The sequence below is a fragment of the Lotus japonicus genome, chromosome 6, assembly GCF_012489685.1.
Source record: "Lotus japonicus ecotype B-129 chromosome 6, LjGifu_v1.2".
Taxonomy (NCBI): Eukaryota; Viridiplantae; Streptophyta; class Magnoliopsida; order Fabales; family Fabaceae; genus Lotus; species Lotus japonicus.
Genome location: NC_080046.1, coordinates 25,756,230 through 25,777,061, shown reverse-complemented (window position 1 = coordinate 25,777,061; position 20,832 = coordinate 25,756,230). Strand labels below are relative to the sequence as shown.

Genomic DNA, 20,832 nt, shown 5'->3' with positions numbered 1-20,832 from the left:
TGAATCCAGAACGACCAAGTCTATGTATACCATCCGTCCTCCTCTCGCTACCGCGATGCGCTCCTGTTCCAGCATCTCAAACCTAGTCCCCCCCGAAGGGTGAACCATCGTGAACCAGTCCGCCATGGGCATCTGACAATGGGCGTTGTCCTCCAAAACACACACAGAAGACGCGAGGGTCAACTCCAAAGAATTATTAAATAATACCACCAATAGATACAGATAAGAGATTAGCCACTTAGGCTTATAACTAGAGATAGCATCCTAGGGTTGTACATTCCACAATGAATATAACGAAAAAATAACAATTAACATGTTCCAAATAGGATTAACAAGTAACAAACACACTCAGCAACTAAATTAGTATGCATGTTGCATGATATGCAAATGACGGTTAACCCAGTTAACCACATGCATTCCGGAAAGGGATGGACATCAAACGGATCAGCCCTAACACCAGCCACGGTGGGACCATTTCTGCCCGCGTGCCTCTTACTCCAACATCCATGGTAGTCAGATCAGCAGTAAACCCGAAGGTCTGCCATTTCGGTTTGCTACAAGAGACGTCTACAAACGCTCTTACACGGCATTCCGGGTCTTATGACCATTTTGGAAACCGACGAGGTCCAGAGTACGTCCTGTGTTAGTACCTCATTAATGTTGCATGAATGCAGGATGATTAGTCAAACAACGTCTCCGAATCTCACTCGACACGTCGCCACGTGTTCTAGCTAAATTAAAGTCTCTAAAAGCTTACCCTAAGGTAACAGTCGATTCTGCGACAAAAGACACTTCTTCACAACAACACATAACTCATGATGATCTCCTAATCATCCGACTCATCTCAATCCGATGGTCAAAACTGCTCAACGAGCAAGAGTATCAACATACTCGGAAACTATCAATTTCCCGGACTTATCCCCAGGATAGCCCAACAACACAGCTGCTCCAACAGCACAAGAGTATCAACATACTCAACACTTCTCAACTTTCTCAACACTTGGATCCGACGACACTTCTCGTTTTCCAAAACTAAGATTTGCATCCTCAGCTTCCTTTCGATTTTAATATCATTATTTGAAGATTTAGAGGTTGTTTAATGTCTTATGAGTTTTCTTTACAAAATAATATCCTTTTAATCTTATCGCAAATCTTATAAGTTCTCGGGATCTCCTAATCCCAAATGACACCAGAGAATGTCTCGATCCATGAAACACCATAACAAGGCCCGAATCTCATTCGTCCTATCAAACTTTCTCAAAACTCTCAAAATAAAATCGGCATGACCTGCCCGCTATTCTCACTTTTCAGAAACACAGATATCCTTGCAAAAGCATAATTAACTCAGCCCAATCAACCAACATGTCATATATCAACCTTTTATGCAATAACCACGTAGCACTTAGCATATAAGGCATGCATCACACATCCTAAATTACCCACTTAGCACTTAGCATGTAATTCACTCTCAAAAACATTCAGTAGATGAATCATCTACATTGTCAGCCGAAGCCTCAGAAAACATTTTTCCAATCAAACACAACCAAGTGCATAAACAGTAAATCAATGTCGAAAGCATCGACCCTAAGCATTAACTAGAGATTCAGTGAGTAGCCCTCACTTTAGCCAATTCTCATACTAGCTGCAATTTCAATCCCAACACATCTTTGCTTTCCCGTGTCGGTTGTGCTTCCTTTTATTCTTTTAGCTTCGTCGTCAAGCGCTCCCGTTATTCGTACCCTACATGAGTACACATGACGTAATTACCATTTGAGTTAACCTACTAACTGAAGGTCTAAAGCTACGACTTCAGGCAATTGACTCGAAGCGAACGCATGTTAAACCTAATCCCCATAATGGTTATAACCCATTAGGATCAATTTCAGAAATCAAGACAAGTCGTCATAATGACAACAAGACACAATAAACAACGCTTCAAAAGCTTTTGAATTAGTAAATCACTTTAAAACCAAAAACTTATATCTTTGTTAACATAGAAAGGTATACATAATTAATACTTCATGTCATGGCCTTATCTTCCTCTGGTCATGGCCTTATCTTCCTCTGATGACCAGCAAGCCCTGAGCACGGTGGCAGAGAACAAGGAATATGGAGATTAGGAGATGATACAGAGAAAAGAATTAGGGTTTTGAAAAGGGAAATTTGAAACTGATAAGGAGAATCACCTCTTACTGATGATTGGGCCTTGGATTCAGGAAAAGGAGGTTGAGAGTTTCAAGAAATTGACCTCCGTTCTCAGAACAAAGCTCGCCGGAGAAGACGGCGGCGGCGGCGGTCGCCGGTGTCGCGGTGGCCGATCATCGAATCGATGAAGGGGTTTTGTTGCGGTTGATGAGAGGAGTTCAGTGGTGGTGTTGGTTTCTCCAAAAACTTAATGGTTCGCCGGAGATCGGAGGAAAAAGGTGGCGGCTAGGGTTTTGGTGGTGGCTCTCATGGAGAGGAAAAACAGAACATGGACAGTGGTGGTTGCTGCGTGAAGGAGGCATAGAGGTGGTGGTGCTCGCTGTTTTGGCTCGTGGTGGTGGTGTTGTTCCAGACATGTTGGGAAGAAGAAAATGGTGAGGAGGAAGAAGAGAAGTTGCAGAAGAAATAGAATGAGGAAGAAGAGAAGTTGCAGAAGAAATAGAATGAGGAAGAAGAAAAATATATTTTTCTTTTGTGGGAGACAGAGAGAAAAGGTCGAGTGAGTGAGAGAGAGGATATGGTTCAGATTTTTAATGAGTGGCATGTGCATCCTTTGTGTGAGTATGTGGGACCAATGGTGTATCCATACATCATGTATGGTACATGCATGAGGTGAAAGGAAAAATGATTTGATCTGATGGGGGTGGCTCACGTGCAAGGAAAAGTGGGGAGAAAGAAAAAAATAATTTAATGACTAAAGAGGGAGAAAGAGTGGGGACGGTTGAGAGAGTGAGTGGAGGAAGAGAGAAAAATCAATGCTTATTAGGGAAGTGGGGACCACGTGAAGGAGAGATAAAAGTTTGTGAAAATTTGAATTTTGAATGAGTGATTGGGAAGAGAGTGGATGGTGTGGGAAGATGTGAATGAATTAATTGAGTGGTTGAGGGAAAAGAATAAAGAATATTCTTTGGTGATAGGCTAACATAGGTAATTATAAGAAGGTAACCTGTTAGAACAGGTCATCTCTATTAAAAGAAAGGGATAATTAGACAATAGAAATTCTTAAGATTAAAAAGAAATGACACACATAAAAATAATTATAATTTTATTCTTGTATTTAAATAAAACTCTATAAAATAAAAATATTGTAATTAATTAATACTCGATTAATTTTCACGGATCGCAATTAGATTCGAGTAAGGAAAATAATATAAAAATACTAAAATATAAACACACCATTAAATAGCTATAAGGAAAATATTCCTTAAGGTATTTCCCGCCATCACGGCGCGAGTAATATTTAATAAAAATAATTAATAAATAAAACGCGTTGTCTTACGATATGCAAATTAAATAAATAAACATTATATTTACTTTCGGGTCTCACAATTAACCTTGACCTCCTGGGGATTTTTAAGAAGGTTACCCCCACCGGACTGGAGGGTCTAGAAGATCCGTCGGAAGTTGCTTGCAGTGACCTTGGAGACGCTGTGGAATAAGAGAAAAATATATAATGTTAACTTATTTCGAGTTATTGTAATGCTTAGTACCTCTTTACTTCGTTTAAACTTTTTGTTTGTATTTTACTTTCAAGTTAATCGTTTCAGCTTTACTTCTTTATGTTTTATGCTTGTTTTAGCGTTTTTTAGAGTTTTTCTCTCTCGCACCCCCCATAGTTCCCTTGTTCCTGAATTACGTCTGACGACATTGATGGTGTGCCTTGTTGAACTAGGACTTTTGCTCAGTTTTGGAACCGAGGCTTTGTCCACACCATAATTCCCGTAAGAGCAGGTGCGGCCTCGCCAGTTTTGTCCAGTCGAGGAATTATTGCTGCTAGGGACCCCATGGCCATATAGGTTTACCCAGACTTATGCCTACTTAGGTTCGCTCGCCCATATTTCGGGGAGGTTTTTTGTAAGGCCCAAGTTTTTTTTTAAACTTATGCCAAGTAAATAGGATCCTATTCACGATTAGGGTTGATGTATCGTGAAAGGAAACCTGAACTAGAGTTTACTAAATGGAATAATTTTATGAAGGAGAAGTTCAGGAAAAGTCAAAGGATTGTATCGAAGTCGATAAAAGTTATAGCACGATCGTTATACGCTTAAACCTAGGTCAGAAACCCTAGTATGTAGCTAGTTTTCACTTTTAGGCACGATGGAAGTTAATTCCAAAAATCTTCAGAGAAATGTTAGAACTTTTCTTTTTCCATATATCAAAATCGTTTCGAGGCGAAACTCTAGGATCTACGAACGTCCGATTCCAATCATCGGAAGTTTGCCGAAACCGAAACCCTGGTATTTCAAACCCTAGAATTTCTCGACAATGAAGACTTTTTCTATTCAGAGCTTCAAATGAATATTCCACACACGTTCACCCATTTCTCTTGATGATTTCAATCTTTCTTCAGAAGGAAGTTTTCTATTCCGACATTCGATGCAAAAAGCAACTTATCGGGTAAAATAGTTTTACACCGACTATGCATTAGTTGCCAAAAATACAAGGAGACCTCATTTTAGTTTTGGAATTCTTTCGCCAAAACATATCTTAGAATTCATGGAGAATGACGCCGGAAAAATCAGATTCGCGAAACTTTCATTTTCCCGCGTTTTGCCAACCTCTATATATAGCAAAGAAAGGAAGAAAAAATCAAAAAAACTACCCATTTCCCCACCCAAACCCGCGGCCACAAAGAAGAAGAAGGAGGAGAAGATTTTCTTCATCGCTTGCTTGATCGTCGATCAATCAGTTGCTGCTTCAAGGCTTCGAGGTATAGTCGCTAATCCTTACCTCCGATCGCTTTTTCCAAAGCTTTTCTGTAGACTTTTCTGAGCTGATAGTTTTGAGGTTTTTGCAAAACTATCCTGAATATTTCATTTCTGATTCTAAACCTCTTCCTTATGTGCCCAAGATCACTTCTGTCGGGTTAGATTTTCCGTTATGTCGCCGGAATTCCGCCGGAATCAATTTTAGCCTTAAATACCCATTTTTGGAGTTTTTGGAGTAAAGCTTCAACCTTTAGGCTAAAAACTATCGCCTTAGCTTAGTGCTAGTAGGATTAGTTGTCATAAACGTCGTTGGTGACGTCCCTGTCAAATTTGGTTTTTGGGATTTCAGTTTTGAAAATCCTAAGTTAAAAATCACGACCAAAATACCCCTGCGACAGTTTTTGATCCGATAATTTTTCCGAGTTCAGAATACCCTTAGTTACGGCTAATGATAGCATAGGAACCAAGTTTGATCGAAGAAAAATCGAGTCCCCTAATTTCCTAAAGTGGCCGAACCTATTAAGGGGGGAGGAGGAAATTTCCTTTTCCGAAAACTTGTCCTTTCGCGCTAGTTTATCATACCTCGGAGTATGTACTACTTCGGATAACCTTAGTGAGCATCGATAGCTTAGTTTCCGATAGATTCTGATAGTATTCTGTGGTTTTATTGTAAAGGTGCTTTTGAGGATTTCCCGGAGGAAAAACACTTTGAGTGTGAGGAAGCGTTTGACGATCATTCTGGAGAACCTACAGGTGAGGGATTCTCACTGAATCTCTAGTTAATACTTAGGGTCGATGCTTTCGACATTGTTTACTGTTTATGCACTGGATTGTGTGTGATTGGAAAATGTTTTCTGAGGCTTCGGCTGACAATGTAGATGATGCATCTACTGAATGTTTTTGATGAGTGAATTACATGCTAAGTGCTAATTAGGTAATTTAGGATGTGTGGTGCATGCCTTATATGCTAAGTGCTATGTGGTTATTGCTTAATATGTTGATATCTGACATGTTGATTGGTTGTGCTGAGTTATTTATACTTATGCAATAAGATCTGAGATTCTGAATGGTGAGAATAGCGGGCAGGTCATGCCGATTTTATTTTGAGAGTTTTGAGAAAGTTTGATAGGACGAACGAGGTTCTGGCCTTGTTTTGTATAGTGGATTGAGACATTCTCTGGAAGTGATTTGGGATTGGGAGATCCTGAAAATGTATAAGACTTGCGATAAGACAAAATGGAATCTATTTTATAAAGAAAACTCATAAGACCTTAAATAACCTCTAAATCTTTAAGTAATGATAACAACCTCGAAGGAAGGCATTGGAAGTCAAATCTTAGTTTTGGAAAAACGAGAAGTGTCGTCGGATCCAAGTGTTGAGTATGTTGATGTTCTTGGGTTGTTGGAGCAGCTGTTGTTGTTGTGCTGTTGGAGCAGCGTTTGTTGTTGTGCTGTTGGAGCAGCTATGTTGTTGGGCTATCCTGGGGATAAGTCCGGGAAACCGTTAGTTTCCGAGAGTGTGATACTATGTGCTCATTGAGCCGTTATGACCATCGGTTTGAGATGAGTCGGATGATTTGGAGATCATCATGAGTTATGTGTTGTTGTGAAGTGTTGTCTTTTGTCGCAGAATCGACTTTTACCTTAGGGTAAGCTTTTAGAGACATTAATTTACCTAGAACACGTGGCGACGTGTCGAGTGAGGTCGGAGACGTTGTTTGGTTAATCACATTGCATTCATGCATACATAGGAGGTTTATACACGGCGTGATACCGGACCTCGGAGAATTCCAAATGTCGTCGGTTTCCAAAATGGTCATAAGACCCGGAATGCCGTGTAAGAGCGTTTGTAGACGTCTCTTGTAGCAGACCGAAATGGCAGACCTACGGGTTACGGCTGATCTGACTACCGCTGTCGTTGGAGTAAGAGGCACGCGGGCCGAAATGGTCCCACCGTGGCTGGTGCTAGGGCTGATCCGTTGATGTCCATCCGTTCCGGATTGCATATTGGTTGACTGGGTTAACCTGCATATCATTACATGCAACATGCATACTGACTTAGTTGAAGAGTGTGATTGCTATTTGATAATCTTACTTGGAACATGTTAAATGTTATTATTGTTGTTATGTTTTGTAGAATATGCAACCCTAGGATGTTATCCCTAGTTATAAGCCTAAGCGGCTATTTATTATCTGTACCTATTGGGTTTAATATCTACATAGTTCTTTGGAGTTGACCCTCGCGTCTTCTGTGTGTGTTTTGGCGGACAACGCCTTTTGTCAGATGTCCATTGCGGATTGGTTCACAATGGTCCACCCTTCGGGGGGGATCAGATATGAGATGATCGATCAGGACGACCCCGGGTCGTGGGTGGTTGACCCCGCGAGCCATCGAGCGACGTATTCGGGGCGTATCATGGAGGACCACGTAGATAGTGGAGGACTCCTGAGGTCAGGAGTGTTGAGGAGATGCTCGATCAGCTTCAACTTGCCACCGGGCGTTCACTGTGGACCAGGATTCGGAGGAGCACCCCCGCCACCGTCATCTTCAGAGGACGAGGATCCCTCAGAGGAGATTCCAGTGGGAGTGCCTTCGGCAGAGTCTAGTGCACCCAGCGTTGCGGTCATTGATGATCAGGGTTCGGGCCCTAAGCCCGTGAGTCCAGCATCGGAGCGTACTGCGGTTGCGAGGAGAGGACGGATAGGGTTGGTAGACTTGGTCGTTCTGGATTCTGATTCAGACGACGATCATGCTAGCACGTAGGTTTAGTGCTGGTGTGAGCTCCTCGAGTTAGGATTAGTGTAGGAGTAGAGTCGTAGCTCTGAGCGTTATTTGTTACTTAGGGGACAGGGTAGTTCCGCCTATAGCTTTTTGTGTGGTTTCCTTACGGGAATCACAGAGAGTTGGTTGGACTTAGGAGGTCTTATTTTCAGGCCATTGGGTCAGCTTATTCTCAGTTTTGAGGGATAGTGTTGCGGACACTTACCTTTATATTCGGTTTGTACATATTGCCTACGGGCGCTACTCTTCTATTACCGTCACTGGAGGTTTACTCGTGACGAGGTTGTTACTTACAGCGGGGGCTGTTATATATATTGCATATTAGTTTTATTGCTTTTCGCATTTGGGTTTTATTTAATTCAGTCTTGTCTTAGTTATTATCGAAAAAAAAATATTCACGTTTTTCCGCATTAAGTTTATTTTGGTTACTAAAGTGACGCCACCGAAATCGGGGTGTTACATTTTTAGGATCAGAAGCTTATCCGCACACATCGCCAACGAGTGACGGCGAGCTGCGTCAGCTTTTCCGGAGCGATCCCCAAACATCAAGGTCGTGTTAGGATCGCCACCTTCAGGGAATTTTTCCCACCTAGCTCTCGCCGCAATTCAGTGTGATTGAAATTGCTGGATACAATTTTTGTATTTTCAATCAAACGTGATAATCAACAAACTCTCGAGATGGAGAACAAGAACGTGTCTTTGTTTTTACTATTTAGGCGCTTTGGCCAACAAACTCCCGAAATGGAGAACAAGAATATGCTTCTTCGTTTTTAATCCTACAATCTTCGCGAGACGCGCCCAACTGATCATCCTCGCGCCGAAGCCAGCTCCCTGTCAATCCTTTAGCTGTAATAGTATTTCAGGCTCGTCGCGTTCCAGGAACGCGGCACTCGCCTGCCGTCTAAGCTCTCCAGGTGATAAGCCCCCTTTCTTAAGGCCTTCAAAATTCTGTAGGGGCCTTCCAAGATTGGACTCAACTTGTTCCCAGTGTCCCCGGTTCGTTTCTTAAGCACCAGATCCCCCTTCTGCATCGCCCTCGGACGTACTTTCATGTCATACTTCGCCGCAGCTCACTGCTTCATCGCAGCCTCTCTGATGCGAGTCTCATCGTGTGTTTCCGATAACAAATCTAACTCCACCGCCATGTTGGAAGAATTCTCGCCCTCGAACCGCGGCGTTGTTCGCTAAGAACTGTTGTCTATTTCTACGGGCAACATAGCGTCCGCCCCATAGGCCATCCTAAATGGAGTCTCCCCAGTGGTTGAGTGTTGCATTGTGTTGTAGGACCAAATTACAACCGGGAGTTCGTCCAACCAGGCTCCCTTCGCCTCCGAGAGCCGGCGCTTCAAACCCCGCAGGATTACCTTATTTGTCGACTATGCTTGCCCGTTAGTCTGAGGATGTTCCACTGAAGAGAACCTTCTCTGAATACCCATCTCTTCGCAGAATTCTCTTGTCTGATTACTTGCATACTGCGTCCCATTATCTGAAACGATCGCCCTTGGTACCCTGAACCGACATACGATTCTTTTCCAGTAAAAACTTACGATCTTGGCTGCAGTAATGCTTGCGAGGGGCTCGGCCTCCACCCATTTGGTGAAATAGTCCATCGCTACGAGGATGAACTTCATTTGTGACCTGGCGGTGGGGAAAGGCCCGACGAGGTCAACTCCCCACTTGGCGAAGGGCCATGGGAAGCTGATCGTGGCCAATTGTTCCGGCGGGGCCCTGGGAGAGTGTAAGACCCGGTTTAGGGCATATTATTTTAAATATAATATTGAATAATACTCTGTGAATTAATTGTGTTATATGTGATACTATGCCTTTAGAAAGGGAAATTATTTTATTAAGGACATCATTAGACCTTAATAATATGTTGAACAGGATGTCATGACATTGTACTGCGACAATCTCAGTGCAATTAATATTTCTAAGAATCCCATACAGCATAGCAGGACCAAGCATATTGACATTAGACAACATTTTATTAGAGATTTGGTGTTAAAGTTGCTGACACCTCTCTCAAAAAGGGAACTTTCTCTATGTCTAAATATCTGTAAGACCTGGATTTGCAGAACAAGTTAATTTCCGACTCACGCGTAAAATCAGTGTAAGCGTGACAGGAGTTTGATATTTGAGAAAGATTAATGAAGAAGAAAGTTCAGGAATTGCTTGAGGAATGTTGCGTAGTTGCTTTCGGAGTTAGTGCGATTCGTCTGCACACCTGCCTTATGGCGAGCGTGTCCAGAATAGGTTATTTCACTTCTAGAGCAACGTTTCAAGTGAGATTTCAAATCTTTGGAAAATTTAAAGATTCTCTTTATTTTTCCTTCGACCAGCGTTTCATTTCGGAACCCTGGACTGTACGCACGATAGTATTCACTTTTCGGAAGTCCGACGACGCTAATTTCTTTGCTTCGAAACCCTAGATTCAAGCGCTGAATGAAGACTTTTTCTATTCGGGACTTCTAACGAAGTTTCCGTCCGCGTTGCCAGATTTGTTTCGACGTTTCCAATCTTTCTTCAAAAAGAAGTTTTCTCATCCGACATCAATTGCAAAAAGTAGTTTTGCGATATATTTTGAAGCATACTGCGTTCAAGCCATTTTCTCACTTAAATGAACCCGATGCAAGTATCGTCCTTTCTTGGATCGATACTTAGATTAATTGCATAATATGACAACGTCATATTTGTTCTAATTGTCTAACAGTTATTCTTTAGCTCAGTTTTTACTCATTTTCTTGTCGATGGATCGTTTTATTTTGCCCAAAGTGATCCAAATTTATATTTTATCATTTCATAGAGTCCTTCATAATTTTTAATATAGTAATATATCATGCTTATATTTTTCTCTTTAGCTCTATGAGTTAAATCCTACACTACCTGTAACACCCCGATTTCGGTGGCGTCACTTTAGTAACTCAAAAATAAAATAAAGCGGAAAAGCAGGTTTTTTTTTTGTTTTGTTTAAATAAAAAGACTTGTCGAAATAAGGTCTCAACCCAATCGCAATTAACAGCGATTGATATACAAAATAAGCACAGCCCTTGCTGCAACTAAAAACATCGTCACGAGTGTCCTCAAGTGACGGAAAGTAATATTAAGTAATTGAAAGTAGTGCCCGCGGGCAAATAAGTGCGGCTCATAGTCAGAGTCACAAGCTTTATAACTACAGTCCTCCAAGAAAATAAATTAGCCCCAAACGGCCTCCAAAAGACTTCCTACGCCCGACAAACTCCCTGTGATCCTCATGGAAGAGAATCACACAAAAAGCTAATAGTCGGGAACCTACCCTGCCCCAAAATACAACTGATGAATCAGAGCTATGACCATGACAACCAAAATCAGTAACTCTAACCACCCATATCCTACACCACTATCTTCGACCCTCATCTGATCTTCCATGAAGTCCGGGTCCACGTCGAAGGCTCAGTAGTAGTCATTTCGCTCCGGGTCCTCCCCGAACGACGAACCTTCTTGAATCATCTGTTGAACGTCTGGCAGCAGGCCGACCGCCCAAACACAAACATACAAACAAAGCCACGGCGCTAGGGTCAACTCACGGAATATAGTAGATAATACAAACAGCATGTGAAGAATAAGGGGGTATGTATATATATATGTTGTATATATATATTTATATGTTCTGTATTGCCTACCCTAAGGTATATACTTAGCATGTTATCAAGGCTCTAATAACAATTCAATGAATAATATCTCAACAATACAATAAGCATTATCTCAACAATTCCATATTGGGCGCATGTATGCATGCAATGTCAATTCAAACGTTGATCCCAAAAATAGGCATGTCAAGTCGATCCAACCCATTGGGTCGAACACAAGGACTCGCACACGCAAAAAATGACAACGCCAAGTCGGTTCTCTCATTAGAGTCGAACATACGGACGTTGCGCGCGTCTAATGACTATCGCCGAATCGATCCAATCCCTCGGATTGAATATAAGGATCCGCGCGTGTCGAAATATTATCGCTGAATCGGTCCAATCCCTCGGATTGAACTCACGGACTCACGCGAGTTTATATGGCGATGGCTGAATCGATCCAATCCATCGGATTGAATATAAGGATTCACGCGTGCCCGAGTGACTACCGCCGAATCGATCCAATCCCTCGGATTGAATATAAGGATTCACGCGTGTCAAACGATTATTGCCGAATCGGTCCAACCCGTCGGGTTGAACATAAGGATTCGCGCCCGTTAAGCCGAAGATAATGTCGATTATGCGACAAAATGAATTAATCAAAAGAAGAAAGAATGAACTTGGAACTCATAGTTCCCGGCTAAACTTTAGATAGCCAAACAATAAACTGCTCATCGAGCGAAGAGTACCGAAGTACTTGGAAACTTATAATTTCCGGCTAAACTTTAGATAGCCAAACAATAAACTGCTCATCGAGCAAAAGAGTATCAACATACTCGGAAACTTGTAAGTTTCTTCTAAACTTGGACTCGGCGACCCTTCTCATCTTTCAAACTAATATTCAAGCTCCAAGCTCTTATCTAAGGTTGTTACCATTATTCAATGGTTTTAGAGATTGATTAATGTCTTATGAGTTTTCCTTGAGAAAATAGGTTTCTTTTAATCTTATAATACTTCCTATAAGTTTCAGGGATCCCATAATCCCAAACAATTCCTTGAGAAGGTCTCGATCCATTAAAACATAACAAGGTCCGAACTCCGTTCGTCCTTTCGAACTCTCTCAAAAATCTCATAAAATTCGGCATGACTTGCCCGTTATCCTCACTCATCAGTATCACAGATATAAGTGGAATAGCATAACTAAATCAGCACAATCAATAAGCATAAACAGCATATTCCAACACATCCTAGATTAACCAGCAAACGGCCGAAGCCTCTCAGAAAACATTTTTCCATAAAGCGATAAACAATATCCAAGCAATATTCAATATCAACACAATAACCCAGTCGAATTGATCGACGCCTACAAGGAAATAGCTAGTAAGTAAGTTGCCCTAACCTCGAGTTGTTCTAGTCTCGCGGTGCAGGTCTCGCTCACAAGCTTGTTCAGTCAAGCCCAAGGTTTCCACAAACGAACCTTAGAGCAAACAAAGCAGAAATCAATCAAATTAAGTCGACATAATCGAAACAATACTAACTAGAGTTAGACAAAGCTCAAGAAACTTCAGAGTACAACACTTAGGCACGAATGAAAGGGCTTTCCCCGAATGGATGAGTTTTGACTCGATTCAAGTTTTGTGCAAAAACACTTTATTCGCTAAAACGTGCATAACTCGAGCTACAGAACTCGGAATGACACGAAACCGGCGCCAAAATTTCGACAATTGAAAGAGCTACGCAATGGCTCAGGTCATAGAGACCCAAAAATTATTTTTGGACACGGTACCCAAGCAAATAGGTTTCGGCCACTATGGAAAATAGGGTTTTCGAACTTTTTCTTCGATCTAAATCAATTCCTAGGTATTCTTAGGCGATATCCAGGCCAGGGAAACTCTCAGAAAAATTATCGGGTTAAAAACTGTCGCAGGGGTATTTTGGTCAATATTTTTAGCTCAGAATTTCAAAACTGAATTTTCGAAAAACAAATTGGATGGGAATGTCAACAACGACGTTTATGACGACTAATCCTACTAGCACTAAGCTCAATCGTCAGTTTTAAGCGTAAAGAACGAAACTTTGCCCAGAAATGGGTATTTGATGCAAAAATTGATTCCGGCGGCATTTCGTCGACATCTGACAAAATCTAATCCGCAGAACACGCTCAGAAGCATGCAGGGAATAAGTTTAGACACTGAAATCAGCTTATTTGAACAGTTTTACAAAAAGCTCAAAACTTTGAGCACAGAAAGACATAGAAGAAGTCGACAGATCTGACGATCAGAAGTGAGAGATAGTAACTATACCTCGATGTCTTCGATTAGCAACGAACGGTGAAGCAATCGGGCAAGAAACGGCGAAAATCACTTCTCCTCTTTCTCTCCTCCAAGCTCTCGGCCACTCCCTCTCCAAATGGCAATTTTTTTGTTTTTTTTTTCATTTTTCATACTATATATAGGAAATGGAAAACGCGGAAAAATGAAAATTTCGCGATTCCGATTTTTCCTACTGATTCCAACGTATTTTAGACACAATATTCTTCCCGCTGAATCTTCTAATTCTTCAAAGAAATATCAGTATGATTTTTGGTTTTCGAGGCTTGTTTTTAATGCTTACCGGCATTAAAAATGCACTTTATGCACTTTATGATATTGACCTCGGATGCAGAAACTTCCTTCTGAAGAAAGATTTGGAACGTCGATTAGAGTGAGCGTCCGCGGATGAAATCTTTATTTGAAGCCCCGAGTAGAAAAGTCTCCATCGTCCGTCGATTTTAGGGTTTCTGAACTATCAGGGATTCCGTTTCGGCAAACTTCCGAGTATCGGAATCAGACGTTCGTACATCCTAGAGTTTCGTATCGAAACGCTCGTTTTGGAAAGGAATAAGAGAAAGTCTTATTTTCCTCTAGAAGATTTTTGGAAAAGTTTCCTATAGTGTTCCAAAGCTGGAAGTTTGTTGGAAATTATATTCCTATAGTGTTCCAAAGCTGGAACATAGTTTTGTTTCCTAAAGTTCTTGTCCTAGGTTTTAAATGCGAATATTAGTCGTGCTATAACTCTTATCGACTTTGATACAATCTTTAGCTTTTCTTGAACTTTCTCCTTCACAAATTCATTCCATCCATTTACCCCTTGTTCAGGTTTTCCCTTCACGTTACATCAAATTAATCGTGAAAAGAAATTTTATTCGGTTTATTCCAACTCAAAAACTTGGGTCTCACATTACTACCCTCCAAAAAGAAAGTTTCGTCCTCGAAACTTAGGGTTCAGCAAAAACTCCGAATATTATTCCTTGGTCTCTTCATCTAACTCCCATATAGCACCATGAAATCAATCTTCTACTTAGTCACCCTTCAAATTAAACCTCGACTTGAGCCTTAATACCTAGTGCATCACTAGACTCATTCCCTTTAACATCAACTTATCAACAACTTATAAGCAAATCTTCATCTTAATATCTAACAACCCATTATTGACATCTCTTTCTTCAAAACTTTCCTTACTCAAACTAATTTACACTTATTGAAATCCTTAACACTTCGCACAAATCAGAACTCATCCCCTAGAAGATTAAATCATAACTATACCTCAAAGGACTTAACTAGTCATTTTATCATCCGATCCTTCAACCTCCCGAGATTTAACTGTTATCGTAACCGCTAACACCACTAAATTCCTTATGCGTACATGAATCTCAGCTCACTAGGTCAACCTTAGCCCTAGGATCCTCATTCAACTTAGTAGAATTCATTGGTTAACTCTAGTATACCTCATCATAATCCATAACAAGGTTCCATTCACTCTTAGACTCTATGAAACTTGCCCAAATATAACGACTTCAAGTATTCATCTTAATACTAGCACTTTCCTTTCTGTATCTCAATCACCATCTCGTCAATCAATTTCTTAATCTCTCAATCAAGTTCTGACAAACTTCGAGTCCTACACACCTTAGACAGAAATCCATAGATTTAAAACCTAAACCTTCACCAAGTTTGGTCCTCTAATGGCCTTTAATCCTTCAATACTTCTTAAGTGAATATCCATTTCTTAAAACTAAAACTCCTTCGCTTACACAAACGACCTGATAAGTGTCGTCATGCTTTCACACTCACAACTTGATCCTGATATCCATAATCATAACTTACTATGCTAACATCATTCAAATCTTATCACATGGTTCATTATGTCCGCAATCCCATAATCAACATCAATCGATCACCAACTTATAACCAACCTTAACACTCTACACAACTCCGAATTCCTTTACTTCAAGATCTCTCTTATACTGTACCTCAATGGTCTCAACCCGCAACTCATCTTCAGATCTCTAATCTTCTAAGATTCAAATCCTATTATCACACCTACAACCATAAGATCTCCTACTCGTACGTGATTCTCAACTCTCAAGGTCAATCTTAACCCTAAGATTTCAATCCAACTTAGTAAATCTCACTTAGTAATCTTAGCATGTTTTCCTGAAATCCATGTCAACAATCCCAAGTATTCAACTTATGCTAAAACTTTCTTTTTCTAACTTAATCATTGATTCAACACTTAGTCACTCCAGCAAACTCCTGACAATTCTCTAAGTCTTACACATTCAAGTTAAACTTCATGGGCTTAAAATCTAAACTTTTATCTAGTTTGCATCGGTAATGTCCTTTGACCCTTCAACACTTTTCAAGTGAAAATTCATCTCTTAAGACTATAATGTCTCCACAAATTAATCATGCACTTAGCAAAACTTATTCCTCGAACTCGACTACAACAATCTAGTTCAAAGTTAATTCTTCTCAATCTTGCTACTATCAAGCTATCATCTATAACCTGATTAAATCCAACCTATTTAGTCTCTAACAATTCCACTCAGTAATCACATAACCTATGACTTCATAACTTCCGAGAAAATACCTAATATTTTTCCAACATTAAATCTCTTGACTTAGTCTACCTCTACTTGGAGTAATCACACGAACTAACCAATTAATTTATATACGACAATCATCAACTTCCAAAGATTTAAATCTTAATCTTTTACAATCAAGTGCTTAACACGAACTTTCCTCCCAAATCCGACTAAACCTCGATCAATTCAAATTCATCTTACACATCCTTCTATCAAAGTCCATTACCAGTTCTGATTCCGAATATCACCCCCTCAATATTAAGTTGATCAAGCCTAATACATCGAAGGTGAAATTTAGAAAAACCCACTGGAACAGTCAATGAGTTCCTATCATCCAGTAGTCACAATTACCCTGATATTAAATCCTCAATGATGCCGCTACGGAACTACACACTCTCGACACCATACGTATACTATCCATACGGAATCTCTCGGAGATTCATTCTTCAGCTTCTAGCTCCTTTGTTAAACGCATCGGTGCCATACTACTTTTCTAGGCTTAACGCGTTATTCTAAACCTCGTGTAACTTCTATAGTTTAAACACGAGCAACGGTCAAATAAAGTATTATTAGGCGTAATAACTATAAAGTCAAAGCTCGACAGTAAAGGCAAGTTAGGTGTGTTGCACGTTCTACGAGAGTAATAAAGCATGTTATCCTAGAATGAGAAGGAATAGTTAGAAGGTTACCATCGTTCGTGCGCTCTCCTCTGACTAGTCTACCAGCTCCCTCGCCGCACGAGACATAGACTCCTCCCCGTGCAGCAGGATGTCTTCCTCTCACCGTAGGCACAGATGGCTCAACCCTGGTTACATTGCAATCCTTGGCTTGATGCCCCGGACGGTTGCAATTGAAACATAGAGGTCCCCCGTCTGGACACTTGTTAGAGTAGTGCCCCACCTTCTTGCACCTGTAACACGTTACTCCTTGGCCCGAAGTCTTGTTTCCTGTTCCTCCGGTAGCATTTATGGGCTTATACTGCCCCGAGGTAAAACCTTCCCTCAAAGGGCGTTGATACGGCTTCTTCTGTTGGAATTTACCTCTTCCTTTATAGTTCTGAGGACCTGACCTTACTGGTCCTCCAGTTCCAGCACGATTCAACCTCTTGTTCTTCATTAACTCCACTTCTGTGGCTTTCTCAACCAAGGACTGGAAGCGCATGATTCCCAACGGTTTCACTGAGTCCTCAATGTCAGGCCTCAGCCCATTCACAAAGCGTTTGCACATGTAGGGTTCATCAACCCCATTGCGGAAGAATCGAAAGTGTTTGGCCAACGATTCCAGCTTAGCAGCATATTCCGGAATGGACATGCTACCCTGACGAAGAGTCAGAAACTGTGCCTCACGCTCGTCACGAGCACTATCTGGAAAATACTTCTCCAGAAAAGCAGCACGAAATGAAGCCCAGTTCACTTCCACATTATTTGCTTCCATCATTCCTCTGGTACCCCTCCACCAGTACTCAGCATCGCCCAGCAGCAGATAAGTTGCCAGGCCCACCTTGGCCCCTTCACTAGTCTGTAGTACTTCGAAAATCTTCTCAATCTCTTGGATCCATAGATCCGCATTGTCCGGGTCAGTCCCACCTGTGAACTTGGGTGGATCCTGCCTTCTAAAATCATTCAATCCCCTATTCTGGTCCAGGGCTACCTCCCTCTCACGCTTATGTCGCTCACGTTCAGCTTTGTCAGCACGCAACTGAGCGTTCTCCGCAGTTTGATTTGTCATTGCCTGGGCCATAGCAGTCATTGCCCCAGCGAGTTGGTTCATGTTCTCCATGTTCTGTTTAGTTAAACAAACAGTTAGTACTAACCATAAGATAGCATCTAGCATAACTATACAATATGATTAAGTACTAACTTCAATCAATTCTAAGCGAAAAATCGCTTGGCAGACAATCAATTTTTTACTCTTTGCAGATTCACACAACCTAGCACAGAAGACCTATTCCCCAAAGACTCCCGAAAGACTCGACAAGCTCTGATACCACAATGTAACACCCCGATTTCGGTGGCGTCACTTTAGTAACTCAAAAATAAAATAAAGCGGAAAAGCAGGTTTTTTTTTTGTTTTGTTTAAATAAAAAGACTTGTCGAAATAAGGTCTCAACCCAATCGCAATTAACAGCGATTGATATACAAAATAAGCACAGCCCTTGCTGCAACTAAAAACATCGTCACGAGTGTCCTCAAGTGACGGAAAGTAATATTAAGTAATTGAAAGTAGTGCCCGCGGGCAAATAAGTGCGGCTCATAGTCAGAGTCACAAGCTTTATAACTACAGTCCTCCAAGAAAATAAATTAGCCCCAAACGGCCTCCAAAAGACTTCCTACGCCCGACAAACTCCCTGTGATCCTCATGGAAGAGAATCACACAAAAAGCTAATAGTCGGGAACCTACCCTGCCCCAAAATACAACTGATGAATCAGAGCTATGACCATGACAACCAAAATCAGTAACTCTAACCACCCATATCCTACACCACTATCTTCGACCCTCATCTGATCTTCCATGAAGTCCGGGTCCACGTCGAAGGCTCAGTAGTAGTCATTTCGCTCCGGGTCCTCCCCGAACGACGAACCTTCTTGAATCATCTGTTGAACGTCTGGCAGCAGGCCGACCGCCCAAACACAAACATACAAACAAAGCCACGGCGCTAGGGTCAACTCACGGAATATAGTAGATAATACAAACAGCATGTGAAGAATAAGGGGGTATGTATATATATATGTTGTATATATATATTTATATGTTCTGTATTGCCTACCCTAAGGTATATACTTAGCATGTTATCAAGGCTCTAATAACAATTCAATGAATAATATCTCAACAATACAATAAGCATTATCTCAACAATTCCATATTGGGCGCATGTATGCATGCAATGTCAATTCAAACGTTGATCCCAAAAATAGGCATGTCAAGTCGATCCAACCCATTGGGTCGAACACAAGGACTCGCACACGCAAAAAATGACAACGCCAAGTCGGTTCTCTCATTAGAGTCGAACATACGGACGTTGCGCGCGTCTAATGACTATCGCCGAATCGATCCAATCCCTCGGATTGAATATAAGGATCCGCGCGTGTCGAAATATTATCGCTGAATCGGTCCAATCCCTCGGATTGAACTCACGGACTCACGCGAGTTTATATGGCGATGGCTGAATCGATCCAATCCATCGGATTGAATATAAGGATTCACGCGTGCCCGAGTGACTACCGCCGAATCGATCCAATCCCTCGGATTGAATATAAGGATTCACGCGTGTCAAACGATTATTGCCGAATCGGTCCAACCCGTCGGGTTGAACATAAGGATTCGCGCCCGTTAAGCCGAAGATAATGTCGATTATGCGACAAAATGAATTAATCAAAAGAAGAAAGAATGAACTTGGAACTCATAGTTCCCGGCTAAACTTTAGATAGCCAAACAATAAACTGCTCATCGAGCGAAGAGTACCGAAGTACTTGGAAACTTATAATTTCCGGCTAAACTTTAGATAGCCAAACAATAAACTGCTCATCGAGCAAAAGAGTATCAACATACTCGGAAACTTGTAAGTTTCTTCTAAACTTGGACTCGGCGACCCTTCTCATCTTTCAAACTAATATTCAAGCTCCAAGCTCTTATCTAAGGTTGTTACCATTATTCAATGGTTTTAGAGATTGATTAATGTCTTATGAGTTTTCCTTGAGAAAATAGGTTTCTTTTAATCTTATAATACTTCCTATAAGTTTCAGGGATCCCATAATCCCAAACAATTCCTTGAGAAGGTCTCGATCCATTAAAACATAACAAGGTCCGAACTCCGTTCGTCCTTTCGAACTCTCTCAAAAATCTCATAAAATTCGGCATGACTTGCCCGTTATCCTCACTCATCAGTATCACAGATATAAGTGGAATAGCATAACTAAATCAGCACAATCAATAAGCATAAACAGCATATTCCAACACATCCTAGATTAACCAGCAAACGGCCGAAGCCTCTCAGAAAACATTTTTCCATAAAGCGATAAACAATATCCAAGCAATATTCAATATCAACACAATAACCCAGTCGAATTGATCGACGCCTACAAGGAAATAGCTAGTAAGTAAGTTGCCCTAACCTCGAGTTGTTCTAGTCTCGCGGTGCAGGTCTCGCTCACAAGCTTGTTCAGTCAAGCCCAAGGTTTCCACAAACGAACCTTAGAGCAAACAAAGCAGAAATCAATCAAATTAAGTCGACATAATCGAAACAATACTAACTAGAGTTAGACAAAGCTCAAGAAACTTCAGAGTACAACACTTAGGCACGAATGAAAGGGCTTTCCCCGAATGGATGAGTTTTGACTCGATTCAAGTTTTGTGCAAAAACACTTTATTCGCTAAAACGTGCATAACTCGAGCTACAGAACTCGGAATGACACGAAACCGGCGCCAAAATTTCGACAATTGAAAGAGCTACGCAATGGCTCAGGTCATAGAGACCCAAAAATTATTTTTGGACACGGTACCCAAGCAAATAGGTTTCGGCCACTATGGAAAATAGGGTTTTCGAACTTTTTCTTCGATCTAAATCAATTCCTAGGTATTCTTAGGCGATATCCAGGCCAGGGAAACTCTCAGAAAAATTATCGGGTT

General features: G+C 41.1%; 1 long non-coding RNA gene across 1 annotated transcript; it reads right to left on the bottom strand.

The window, feature by feature from the left end:
• Positions 1 to 1,339: 1,339 nt before the first annotated feature.
• On the bottom strand, positions 1,340 to 3,040 carry LOC130727027 (uncharacterized). Its single transcript, XR_009015081.1, has 2 exons — positions 2,187 to 3,040; positions 1,340 to 2,081 (listed from the first exon to the last, which is right to left on the bottom strand). It is a non-coding gene; the product is annotated as an uncharacterized LOC130727027 (long non-coding RNA).
• Between the last annotated feature and the right edge of the window lie 17,792 nt (positions 3,041 to 20,832).